This window comes from Grus americana, chromosome 6 (genome assembly GCF_028858705.1).
Source record: "Grus americana isolate bGruAme1 chromosome 6, bGruAme1.mat, whole genome shotgun sequence".
Taxonomy (NCBI): domain Eukaryota; kingdom Metazoa; phylum Chordata; class Aves; order Gruiformes; family Gruidae; genus Grus; species Grus americana.
The window spans coordinates 19,214,850-19,229,157 of record NC_072857.1 but is presented as its reverse complement, the minus strand read 5'-3'; the positions used below and the strand labels follow the sequence as shown (position 1 = coordinate 19,229,157).

Below are 14,308 nucleotides of genomic sequence, written 5' to 3'. Positions count from 1 at the left end.
ATGCATTGGCAATTGTGATGAATCATCCTGGATACTAAGGGTCACTGTTAATTCAAATACATCAAGAACTGTATCCAGTGCAAAAAGCCACCAGAGCAAATATTGGTGTCAGGACTGCTTTGATGACCTACAAGTAAATAACACACCTTGACCCACGATAAAGGGTGACCAATAATGAAGATAGACCCTGCAGAGCTCGCTGGGTACTCGTAGCACAAAATGCTAGATGTTAAGACCAAAGAACTAATTAATCATTGCATGCATCCTCATGCTCGCTTGGAGTCTGTGAGAGTTACCATGACCAAGACCTTACAGCCTTATTTAGACACTGAGAGCCAGATTCAGAAAGCCTAAACTCCACTAAGTTTTTACACCTACCTTAGGCCTATTCTACATCTGCATTTTGTTTATAACAGAGTCGAGGCAGGTCACAGCCCTTAGCTGGGCTTTCTGAATCCCTCTTCGGGCTCATGTAGTTCTCAGCACCGCTCAGTCACAGGGTGACTGCCATAATGAAAGGCAGGCTATTTGATATTGCTTCTAATTCCCACTGATTTCTATTAGAACTATGTGTTTAATTATATTTGCAGATCTGGTTTTGCTGTTTTTATATTAATAGGGATGACTAGAAACAGTAAATGTTTCTTTTAATCTAACTTTCTATGCTAGCAGCTTATGTCTAAAGTCAGTGCTGACAGGAGCTCTAACAAGGAATCACTGTTTTAGATTTCCCTGATAATAAAATATTCTGTGCATATGTAATAATAAATAGTCTGGGTCTGCAACGGGAATTAATTTTTTAAGGATAAATATGATTTACAGTTCTTCAACACGCAACAATACCGTAGTGTTCATAAAAGGGCAGGTTTGGGGTAAAATCAGTAATCTATTTTAACCAATTCAAATGCCAATATCCCATCTGCTAAGTCTCTTTATTTTATATCAGTCTGCCATTTTCTCTTAGTGGTAGCATCAATAAACATTGTTGGTAATCATCTGCTTGTGCTCTAATGTGGCATATTCAGTTTCATTGAACAAAGCCAGGCTGAAGATCCTTGAAGGAAAAAAAAAAAGTGACTTGTTTAGCTGTGATTCAGACCTATGTCTAATTTAAGAATGACTCAAAGTTGCATCATCACCAAACCTGAATACAAATAGTTTTTATCATATACGAAGATAAATGCTAATAGCAGCTATGTTTTCTTTATTCCAAAGAAATTTTCGATTACATGGGGGTTTTTTTCTCATTTTGCCAAGTGCAGTGGAACATTTCAAAAAAACTATCAATTTCAGGAGTTCACTAAAAACATTTGTATCTGATGATGTGTAGCAGGATTCCAGTTGGACAATACCACTTAGATTTAAGAAAGGCTTTTGTTTTGCCTTCTCTCCTTTCAGATAGATTTGGAATTCACAGACATGAAAGGCTTGATAACGAAGCCTAGACTCAGGCTTCCTGTAGCCAGTATTTGCCATAAAATTCTCAAATACATCTAGCACAGTCTGCAGGCAGAGACAACCTAACACATTATTACAAAGGCAGGTTTTGCTTCTCTGGCATTGTAAAACTACAGTTACAATAATTTAATTAATCACAGCCATTGACAGTTAAAACAGTCCCGATAATCACTGGTGGAGGGAATTATAATAGGCAACTTACTCTGAAAAACTAGGAGATGATAAGCCCTGGCTTGACAGTAACTTCAAAGCCTCACAGTTTCGAGGATGCCACCAGGAGCAAGGCAACAAGAAACTTGTGTCCTTCAGCCTTAGGAGGTTTATCAATAAGACAGGGAGGATCTGAAACTGTCCAGTAGTTAGATCAGCCTGATACATGGGTTGCCAAAAAGCTGGAAGCTGGAATACCAGGCTGCAAGGAACCTTCTGGGAATCAGCTACATTTCTTGACTTTTCTTGCTTCTTCAAACAAACTATCTGCCTTAAATATGCCATTTTCAAAAAATATGCATTCTCTGATGTAAAAATGTTCCATTGAAGATTATTGTCAGGACAGGCAGTTTGTTTCATGGGTCACCAGTCCCTGAACAGCCCCATGCTCCTGGAGGTCCTCTACACCCAGAGGTGGAGGACACAGAGCTCAGCACCACTGAGGACAAGGAACTCCAGGCTGTAACCTGCCTGCTCACAGGGTGTGAATAAGGCTAGTTCTGCCAAAAGATTCCCATGCCTGTCAGCTAATATTGTACCCTGCCCTGGCACTGTAATGGAAGCAGCTGTGCTTTCCAAAGGCATCGTCTTTGGCATGAGGTGTAAAACCATGCATGTTTGTTGTTTCTACATTTGACATACCAATTTTGAGTTTGGGGAGGAAAGAGTAGCTTCTGCTAACAGAGATCAGAAACGTCTTTTGGGAGGTGGCATGTAAAACCATGTCCTCAGAAAAGACATTTAGCTTTTAGTGAAAACTCTGATGTTAACAGTGCTGCTCTCCCAAGTGACTAGAATCCATTTTTCAAAGGAAAGACTGCAAAAGTACAAATATACCCAGTTTACAAATTACATTCTTGTAGATTTGAATCATCTGTATAGTCACTGATGGCAAAAAACAAATGTGTGACCTGACCACAGAACTGCTGTTAAGGTATCAAAATCACCTAAACAATCTATTACAATTCTTCTTCAAATAATATGATTTCCTGTAACATTTATACTGTGAATGGTGCTTAGACAACAGCACACATAAAAACCAAAACAAATACCAGCCACTGGAAAAAAGCAAATTTATTTGAAATGTTGAAGTCAGAACGTTCAACTATCGTTGACATTACGTAATTAATTCTGCAGGCGTGGCTTGATAGCATGCAACATAAGAGATTATTTCGAGCACAGGCACTGGCAGGCCCACTGCGGTCCCAGCTGGCCTGCTGCCTGGGCTATAGGATTTTTTTGTGCGAGAAATAAACCCCGCTTTAAAACACGACTTGGGGCTGAGGTTGACTATCGGCCGCCGGCTGCGATTGCGCGGCCGCGCCAGGCAGGGCGGCGGCCGGAGCAGGGCTGGGGCGGCGAGCCCCGCTAGGGGGCGCAGCGCCGCCCGGGAGGCTCCGGCAGGCGCGGGAGGGCCCGGCAGCTCGCGGCAGCAAACCGGCAGCAGCGCCTCTTCCCCGGCCCCTCCCCGGAGGAACGAATGTAGCATTAGAAGCCAAAAAAGAAAGCTATATTAAGATACTGCTAATGTTCTAACAAAGTGACACAAACAAGTTACACCGCTAACAACTCACCTTCTTCCTACTCTACATATTTATAGCCATCTCTGAAATTGTACTGATATACCACAGTCTATTAATTCTGCTGTTCCCCCCCCCAAAAAAAAAGGTAGGATAAACAAGGGACAAAATGAAATCTTTAAAATAGAATTTCCCCCCCACAGTGTATTTAAGTTAGATATTCAGGACTGAGCTTATCAAGCCAACTGGGAGGCATCCTGCACATGGCTTAGCACCTAGCACCGGCTCTCTGTGTGTGCTGAATCATGGCGACTGATTTTACAGGAGCCAGTGGCATGTTCACATATTACAGAGCAGGAACAAGCCTTTCATTATGACAGTTTCTCAAATAGAAAGTTGTTAATAAACAAAGTTGAAAACCAATTGACCAATTAAATGACCTTAGAATAAAATGTGCTGTTACTGTACTTGAGCTAGCACAGCAGAAGTAAATATCTCTAAAAGAAAAAGCAAATTCTTCTATGACAGAAACCAATTTGATATGGAAATGGGTCAACAGTTGCTTAAGATGTAGCACAGTTTTGATTTGATCTGCTATATTTGGACTCTGTATGAGGCACTTCCAGTAACATCGGTATTGCTTATACATGAGACTTTTGCATAATCACTGTATGAAGCATTAGAATTCTTCAAACCGAGAGTGATTCTCAAAACGACTGTACATATCTATGCTAATAATGTGGATAAAACAGTATTTGCTGAAGAAAAAGAACAACTGTTTTCTAAAACAATTAGGATTCATGATACATTGCTTGGCAGACTATTGTTCAAAAGCCCACACAGCCCTCATCCAAGAGAAGGCCAAATGCATCCATGGGCACCAAGTTATGCATAACACTGAGCTCAGAATACGCACTGGTCAAACAAGGAACAATATAAAAATAATTGGACATACATTTATTTTACAAATGAAATCCTGTATTTGTAGCAACTGTTTTTTATATTGTTGCTTTTCAGACATGATCACAGTTTGAGTTGTTCTTAAGAAAACAACCAGATTCCATTTTAAGATCTTTCTTTCAAGGATATTGTATAACCTTGTACTTCCACATACCTCAGCTGCTAGCTTTACAGTCCACCTTGTTATTCCTACGCAGTCCCTAGTAATCCTTGTATCACCACAGAAGTTAAACTAATTTCACGCCTAAAAACCATAAAAGATCATTTCACCATGCTTACCACCATGTTCAGGAAGCTTCCCCAGCTAGCAGTGAATTCTCCTCCTTTTTACTTGCTTGGCCTCTGCTCACATATGCTACCAATACAGTCACATTGGTTCTTCTTTGCCCTTGCATTCTGCTGTCTGACCTTGGGAAGAAGAACACGTGTATGTAATATTTTCCTTTAAGAATATAACATTGAATATAAGCATTCACATCCTAAAAGCCAGACACAAGCATTAAAGATCAGCTATTGACTCCTGCAGAGTGATCTTACAAAGGAATGGGACCTTGGTCGTGGATGAGGTCCTGGTAGCCGTTGCAGCATAAAGCCGTGATTAGCTGCTGGGCATGGGCAACCTTAAAAACCAAAAATTGTAGTGACCATTTCCAATCAACCTCTGTATGCTGTTTGACATTGAAAGAGGACACATTCAGATTACATTAGCATAGGTCATAACATTAGCATATTATCTCTGCAGAGACATAAACAAGTTATTGTAGCCACAGTAAACCAGAGGTTTGCTGAAATCTAGGGAAGTGGCAATGCTAGGTCTTCACAACGAAAACAAAATGAGACAAAAATGCACCAGGCTATTTGTGATTGATAATAATGATGCTAAAGACAGTCTATTTCTAATTAATAATAATAACAACTCTAAACCCAACATGAATTATAATTACAGGGGTTACTAACCTTTACAGAGTCCACATGAATATCCAGTGGATCCCACTGTCCATCCTGTCTTATATACCAATAAAGGTGATATTCAAGAACAAAAGTCTCTACAATACATATCTCTATAAGGGTACAGCCCATTCAGTCAAAGCATATTTTAACCTACTAATTCCTATAGCATATTGCAATTATTAGACTAACTGCTATTAGTGAAAACCAAACTACTCAATCCTATGTATGGCTCTGTAACAGATGTCATACATAATGTTTAACAAGTAGTTCATGTCTCTTGACACCATTTTACCACTTGTAAAATAAGAATGCTTTGAGAGTGTTGAATGGTAGACATTATAGAAGTAGAAAGCACTGACTATTATTTGTTGTATTATTATTTAATGTAACATATGGATGCAAAATTCTGGCTTGTTTGACCAGGAAGACAGCCCTATATGTTTAAAATTAAATTAGCATAGAAAAAAATGAAGCAAATAGACTATCTCAAATAGGAAATGAAATAAACAGTATGGAGCTCTTTAAATACATAACAAGTAATCAGCGAAAGGGCTGTGAACGGAACCTGAGTGGGAAGCTTGTGACCAGTGAGGCTGATATTGCTGGAAGCCTGAATGAAAGTTAAAAGGCTCCATGACTAGGCCAGACTATACAGGCAATTAGAAGTGCTGAATGTTGCCAAGGCACCAGGCCAACAAGAATTACAACTCAACAAACTGAATGAAGGAGAGTGGGGGGAGAAAAAAAAGAAACAAAAAAAAAAAAAAAAGGAAAGGCTTTAATTAAATATTTGAGATCTCACAAGAGATGGGGAAAGTGCCAGGTAACTGGAAGATGGATAACTAAACGGAGGGGGTCTGTTCGCTCATTAATGCGTGGGGGAATTTACAAGTGTAACTTCTACTACCATTAATTGGAGCTACAGTAAGTGAGTGATGCCAGTGTATACTGGTGGGAAAAGGCCCTTGTTACCTAGGCTAGTCTTACCTGGTAAAGGTTTATTGAAGAGTTATGGGGCGATTTTTGGATCTGAATGCAAAAGGTCACCAAGATGGAACTTCTTGAAATAAAAGTTTGTACTACTTTAAATGCAGGATGATCCCAGAATAAAACAGTATTTTCATAAGAACTTTTCTTAGCAGCATTTTTTCAGAATTGTGCAAACATTTACTTCTCTCTGCCCTGCACCTCAGAAATCCCAAAATAATCCTGTGGGACACGTGTCAGATTCAAAGTGGATAAAGTAACTTCATTTCTGCAGCTCCTTGTCAGAAGGGTCACCAGTTGGGATGATCTGATTGTGCCCGTGCTGAAATGAGACACGGAAATGAAGCCAGCAGGTCACTCACCCGCAAAGAAACAGTAGGAAAGAGGAGAACAGAAGTACTTGTGAAAGGACCTCACATTGGCAAGGGTAAGGAAAGAACTGCAAGTGTACTATGTCACTGGACCCAGTTAGAAACTCTATAGATGTAATTACTTCAGATAAGCATATATACATTTTTATGTAGCTCCAAATTCCATGGTTTTCACAACATCTATCACATGTCAAATTTTAAATGCATGTTAGTTATAATACACCCTTTTGCTATCCACTGTTCCTCCATTAAATCCAAAGTTTGCTTCAAACCAAAATTTTAAGCTTCATTTTTCCTATAGCACTACAATGAAGTCAGAAATTATTTACAGACTGAAAAGGAATTCCCATCTTTTTCAGCCACAATCAGAGAAATTTTGGAATATGTAAAATATGCTGTATTTTCAGAGCCCATGAATGCAAACCAGAAATAACAGCTTTAGTAACTCTTTCAGGTACATAAAATGAAGAAGTAAGGGCCAGGAAGCTTATGTCAGAGACCCATCTTGGTTATTTTAATCAGTATTTCTAACTGAAAAGGAAAAATCATCGGAGTTTCAGAGCATGGCATTAAAAAAAGGGCAGAATTCAGCATCTGTTCTTCACATGACTATGTATCATGGGATGGCTTAGAATAAGGAATCTATTAAAAAAACCCCAACACAACAAAAACAAAGCTCATGAAGAAAAAGGTTATAAGGCTATAAACCTTCACAGTCTTGAGGCCACATAAAATCTTTTTAAAACTCAAATTGCCCTCAGATGTTCAAGAACTTGGTCTCTCAAGTGAAATGTGTCTATACAAGCACATTTTTAAAGACTTTGTATTCTCAATTTATACTAATGCTTTACCAGAAAGGTAGTCAGATAGCCACCTCAACAAGCCCAATGTTTTTGAAACTTACAGACCAATTTGGACTTTTACTCTTATTTCATTACAGGAATACTACAATATACCTGAAAGAGTAAAGCAGAGCATTAGCACAATACATTAAAATTATGACTACAACTAACAGTAAATGAGAGGGATAGCCATTAAACTATTTTCTGTTCTTGAAAACACAAATAATTTCATATCATCACAGGACTACCTGATAAGAAGTAGCTGCCAAGAATGATTCCCTTCCTTCTTTTGCCTACCCTTATGAAAATATGGACATCTGTAACAGATGCACAGATCCACATTTACAATTGCTGTGAAAGAGAATTTATTTCAAAAGCACATCCTTTATGGCCATAACAGAATCAAATATTAGACAACAATCAATTCAGCTATTATCTTTATATAGAACTTAAATGCTGACACAAAAGCCAAAGTCAGTATCAGTAGCCAAATCTGCTAAATTTCTCAAGATTAAGATGGCAAGAAATGGAGAATTTTCACATTAAGGTGGTGGGCTATATTGTAGCTTAATTTATAATTTCCAGGCGTATAAGGCAAGCATAGACAGACCATATGTCTTTTCTTGGCCTTTAAATGCTCCTATTTTCCACTAGACTTGCCTTTTTCTCCATCTATTGGCAGCCATACCATTTGCTATTCAGGTGATTGGCTGTAATGAGCCAACTCCTGTTTCCGTATGAATAACCACTTTTTTCCCCAATTACTTAAGCTGCCAGCAAGTCACTGGTGTCATGTTCTTTGATGCAAATCTAACTGTCAATAGAGAACAGGACTACATAAAGAGAGAATTTATGATGATACCTTTAGCTTAATATTTTTCATAAATGCTATTCAGTTTAACTTCCAGGGATATGAGGAAGGTGGCAATGGTCCACAGTAAGAAGTAAGAATATCTTTAATTGGCTTTGTGCTCCACATGCCCTTGTAATCAGCTTTCCCATATGGTAGTCTGAAATAAATTTATCAATCTCCATTTATGTATTTATGTCACTTTAAAAGGTCCATTTTAGTCAATATCAAAATCTATAAAAATGTCACATTTAATTTTAAAATTTTATTTAAAAAGTTAGACCACTGAATACATAGTTTGATATTTACAATTTTTGGAAATAAGCAGACACACGGAAGCACATGGGGAGGGGCAAAGCTTCTGAGGCCAATGAGCACCAGTTATGCACAGTGCAAGAACTAAATATATCATTTTAACTCACTTTTTTGAAGGTCATTTTTTATTAATCTTTCTTAAATGGGCTTGGATATTCTTCACTTAAAGGGAAACAGCTTACATTTTGCAAGCCAAGAGACCTTATTCTTGGAATCCACTGTGATAATCGTGATCACGGGGTGTAAGGGGCAGATTCCTTCCTGGTGTTGGCATTCCTGGTTGCAAGCACCATGTTTGACAGTAAATAGGTAGAGAAAAAAAATATTTTCCATTGAAAAAAATTGCTATATTGAAATTCTAATACAAAACAATAAAGGCAATGCTACTCTGTATTCAAGGCCTAGTCTATTAAGCACCTACCTTCAAACCTGTATTGTTTCAAGAAGCCTTCTCAAATCTCTATCATCAAGTAGATTTTCCAAGTGTTGCCCATTTTTTTCCAGGTGATTCCAATTAAACACCATTTTAAGTCTCAGAGTAATTTCTTGAACATCTGCTTCTGCAGTATAGATACAGCAGCCAATCTAAAGAGGAAGACATTTTCAGTACATATTAAAAACTGCTAGTGGTGCTACAAAACTTGGATTCAGTTCCGCATGTTCCTAGGTGCTCTCAGTTGGAACTTTACCTATGAACTAATTAGCTCCTGTAGGAAGATCTTTTCTAACAGCAGGTGTCCTAAACAACTACTGCTCTTTTGCTGAAAGAGTTTCTGGGTTGGTTTTTTAATCATTAAAAGCAAAATAATAAATTATTGTTTACATAAGGTTGACAGCACTTTTCACAGAGATGAGACAAAACGAGAAGCCAGCAAAGGGAAGACAGGTGAAAAGCAAAATTATTTCTTTAACAGTCTGCTAAGAAATGTATCATCTTTGATTGAGCTGATTTACAAACAGGAAAGGTCCTGTGTAATCTCTGTAAGGGAAGAGGAAGAGAAAATAGCTGCTAAACCTGAAATTCATTAGTGAAATGCATTTAATATCTAAACAAAACAAAACAGCAATGTTAAATGCAGTGTGCTTAATTAACTTGCAAAAATACAAATATTTTTTCAGTTTAAAGTTGCTGTTTAATAACAGCCTGTTTTTATTATTATTACCGGACTAAAATTTGTTTTTAGGTGCACACATGAAGTCAGAGCAGGTCACAGGTTTCTCCAGTTACTCAAGATCAGTACTGGATTTGACTCTGTACTAAGCAAGGTTTTCTCCCCACATGCTGATATAGCACATAAACAAAAATAAATGGATGTTGTACATTAACTTTGATACAGGAGTTAACTAGAATTTGTACAAGTAATTTTATACAATTTTTTTCACCAATGCATTTTAAAAGGTGTTTGAAAACCATTACCCATTTTAAAATCTATACTCAAGCAAAACTGGCTGCCACGAACTGTAGAGGAGTGTTGCCGATCAGGTACCAGGTCAAAGCCATTTAGACTCTGGAAGGAACAAATAGATGCCTGATTGGATTTCCAAAAGTTAAGGTACCTGCCAGCTCTCTAGTTGCCTAAATGCGTTCAAATCTCTTAATAAACACTAATGGACTAATACAAGGCACACACTAGCTGGAGCCTACATTTGAAATCTGCTCTCAAACCTCATTTGCAGATTGGCCAGATGGTAATTAGTGTGGAGGTGTTCTCCAGGCAGACTCGCTTTCAGGGCAGGGTTTTTTAAATTTTATTCTGGTTGGGGAAGGAGAAAAGGAAGTCTTTTTTTTTTTTTCCAGTTAAGATTGGTAACAGCTAGGAAAGGGTGAATAAAAGCTGAGCTACAACAGAATATTCTCTAGTTTGTTATATTTAAGAAAGTGCTTGCAATTTAATCCAGAGAGACCAATAAACAGAAGACTAAAATAAAAAGGCAGAAGGCTGCAGTGTCAAAGTGCTGTTAAAGTACACGAGAAAAGCAATCCACTTGGGGTTCATTGTAACACTTCTAATAATGAGCTTCCCATATTTAGACACAAGAGACAGCAAATTCAAACCCCCTGGAAAGGATACAATACAGTTATACAACAACATAGCAAACTGTATTTGTTTTGTTATTACTACCTATGCACCCTATGGTTTCTTTAGGGAAGATGATATGATATCTTTATACTGTGGTGTGTAAAATAGACTGAAATCTCTCTTTGACACCTCTAACGTACCAAAATCCTTCCTAAATAGTGAAAGACCTCCAACTTGACGCTAAGCTTGATCTTAAGCATCACTAAAAAAAATAATATGTTTTGTTACTGCATTTCTCTCTGAGAGGTTTTCAAAATCCTTCCAGTCAGTACATGAGATAGGATACATATTGTCGGGGATAAGTTGTTAAAGTGAATTTGAAATGTGCTTCTCAAAATATCGTTTACACATTTACCAGATGGTAAAATAAACATGTAAATTGTTATCGAGTATACACCAACTTTATACTACAATTTTACCCACTGTAGAAATGGTGTAAAAATGTTGAATATAGTGTTACTTGTTCATTTAATAGTTTATTAACATTTTAAATATATTTGGAGAATAAGTTTACTTTCAAAGAAAAAAAATTACATACAAAAGCATCATTTTAAGCCATTGATCAGGCCAAATTAACCTACTTGCTTCTACATTTATCATTTACCTTATCAATAATATGATTAGCATAATTATAGTTGGTTTCTAAGTATTTGCCTATGCATAGATGTTACACATGTCTAATGGAATGAGTTTTAAAAGATAAACTTAAGTTGAAGAAAAAGTGCTAAAAAAGTAATTTTAAGAATTACCAACATCTTAGTTAAAGTAGCTATTAGACCAACAGGTCACTTTGCCACTGGAATTTACTCTTTCATGAGCCACCATACACATTCAGAAATATGAAGACGTGAATACTTTAGGTACGAAGAAATAGAAGGTGCATGCTAACAAACCTCTGTATCCAAAGAGAAGCCTAATGCATGCGCTATTTAGCAATATGCGGGAATTAAAATCTTCCAGCTCAAAAAGTAACCCTTGTCCTTCTGTAAAATAAAAGGTCCCATACACGTAACTGCTTGTTAATGATTGTGTTAGAAGACAACAGATGAAGGATTTTGACGGAAGACTGTTGCTTGTACTACCTATGATTGGTTTCTCCTTTTGCAGTTCTGTTTCTACCAACACAGCATATCAATTACACTGTGCTACAGGATTTTCTTTCCCACCTTTCAGACTATGCCAGCTCCTTTTTTAAAAAAAAGAATTTCATTATTTTGCTGTCTTAGATTTAGGAACTTTCCTCATCTGTGAAGACGTATATTCGCTCAGCATATTTTATTTTTAGTCTTATGCACCCAGCAGACTCTGAACTAATTACTCCTTAGAAATGAGCGTATCAACTAGTCTTCAAAATATCCAAGGACTTTTTTGGTCAATCCACAACAGGGTCTTTGACTTTTACTTGAGTTTTGTCTGAATTATTTTTTCCAGAGGCTTTTCACAGCATCTAAATTCAATCTCATGGCAGCCATTAAGCTCCTGTTTACTATTACATTGCAGCTTTACTATCATATTCCCTCAGCAGTAAGGTGTTATCACATAGGTACAAATAATACATGATTCTCAAAAGTAACAGCACAGAGTTAACCTAAGATATAAGTTAACTTTATTAGTGAATTCTGGAGGATCTTGCATATACAACAAATACCCTGCATTAGTAGGTGCCACAACGTAAAAAACTCCTAACCGAAATTATCTTTAAAGAATGCCCCCCCTATACAAGGAGCTAGCATAAAAGTAATAGGTAGTAAGCTTTAACAAACCTGTCTGGTTTCTCTGACTCAGACTATGGAAGCTTGTGGTTTAAGATTCAGAAGTCCTGCTGAAAAACAAAGTGCCAAAAGCTGCTCCACACTGGGTGCTTGATCAGGGCTGCAGTGGGATCTTCTAGGAAAAGATGAAAGACAAACCAATTTGTATGTGAGCGCTTTTAAAACACCACTTGGAATTTGCTGCTTTACCAACCTATCTTTTGGATCACACTCTGCAGCTGAAGTATTTTGCAAAAAGACACAGAAATATTTGATGATATTGAAGATATTGCAATAATAAGTTTTTCATATGGGAATAAATAATAACATAACTTGACTATATACCCCCAAAATCTCTGGAAAGGGCTGGTTTAGAAATCATTAGGCAGAAACACAAGTTCAAACTTAAAGAAATAACCTAAGTGGGATAGGGGGAAGATTGACTGATGTAGGGAAACAGGAGGTGTCCAACAGCACACCTGCAATTACCAGTATACCTCTATATATGAATCAAGAAAAACGTGGAGAAGCTTAAAAGTCGAACTACCAAAATCCCCAGTGCAATCAAGTCATGTATTGGCCTAGGTATACAAAGAGGTACTATAGGCTAAAATACTAAACACAAGAGGGAACTGATGAAGAAAGCATTGTCTTTAGAGCTGGAGCCACGGAGCACCGAACACCTCTGCCAACTAACTTCAAAGCAGAGCCTGAGCCAACACTTCTATAAAGGCAGGGTAAGCATTGGAAACTTGTAGCATATGCTGCTATTTACATAACTAATTGTAGCATGCACAGTCAAAAAACAGCCTCTAGCTTTAGCATATACGTGCAAAATAATTTATTTTATTATGTACAGAAAATTAGAAACTGTCAGAAACAAAGCCACTAGTAACAGCCGTGAGGAAGAATTTAGAAGATGCATCTCCTAGATTGCAGAGGCTAATCTTCACACAGTTGTGTAGTTTACAGCTAGAATATAAATCTAGACAACATTCAATGACAGCTGATACCCTATCCAAGCTTTCGGTAAAACTGACATACACACACCATAGTCTGATGATGGAGATGTTCAAGAAAAATCTTCCCAGTCTCAGACAAGCTGTGGTCTGTCACTGCAGACACTGTAATTCAAGATGAAACTTTGCAAAGGATATTGAAAATATAATAATAATCTAATATTACACAAAAAATGGAAGAAAAATGTAATTGTGTAGAATAAAAGCACTAGCTGAGTTGCTCCTAAATCTGATGAAAAATAGGACACCACGATGTGGAAAAATACAGAAGATGGGCTAAAGCTGCATTATACTGGCTACTTTTATGTGAAAAATAAACAAACAAACAAAAAAGCATAGAACTCGGGATTTCTTAGGCAAAACAGTGTGCTTGTGTAACCCAGAAAAAATGCATATTGGTTTTAGAATATTCTCCTATTATTCAGAAATAACATTATTTAAAACAACATTTAATCCTATAGATTAAATCTGTATTGGCTACACATGACGTAGTTATTCTTGCAAGTACAGAATGGACTAGAATTTGTTACAAGTCTAAGTATTTTTATAAAAAATAAATTTTAAGCAGGTTATTTTAAGATATCCTCTGGCCAGGAGTCTTTTGGAAAATGGTGTTAAATTGTTAAAAAAAATAAATTAAAAGCTATAAAGAATCAAGCTTAGATCAGCAGAGGCCCCATAAATTATAACACAACACCCATAAAACTAGGAGTTCACCTGTTACATGCTACTTAACAAAAACCTCAGAAACAGACACCCTGGTTATGCAACTACAAATGCTAAGAATATTTACATTATAAATTCTTATAAAATGTGTCATGTTAAATGTTTTAAATGAGTTAAACCCTTTACAATCACAAGAAACTGTATGTAAATGTAAATTTAAAAGTCTGGGTACAAAAGAGAGCCTTCCATGGATCTCGTCCTCTCACTAACCTGAGCAAGGCTTTCCTTGTTCAAGGATCCTCCACAGAAGGAGTTAAAGGAGAGAAC

General features: G+C 37.1%; 1 long non-coding RNA gene across 1 annotated transcript; it reads right to left on the bottom strand.

Annotated features, from left to right (window-relative positions):
• Positions 1 to 4,433: 4,433 nt before the first annotated feature.
• LOC129208267 (uncharacterized) lies at positions 4,434 to 12,410 on the bottom strand. Its single transcript, XR_008577750.1, has 3 exons — positions 12,309 to 12,410; positions 8,886 to 9,049; positions 4,434 to 4,556 (listed from the first exon to the last, which is right to left on the bottom strand). It is a non-coding gene; the product is annotated as an uncharacterized LOC129208267 (long non-coding RNA).
• Between the last annotated feature and the right edge of the window lie 1,898 nt (positions 12,411 to 14,308).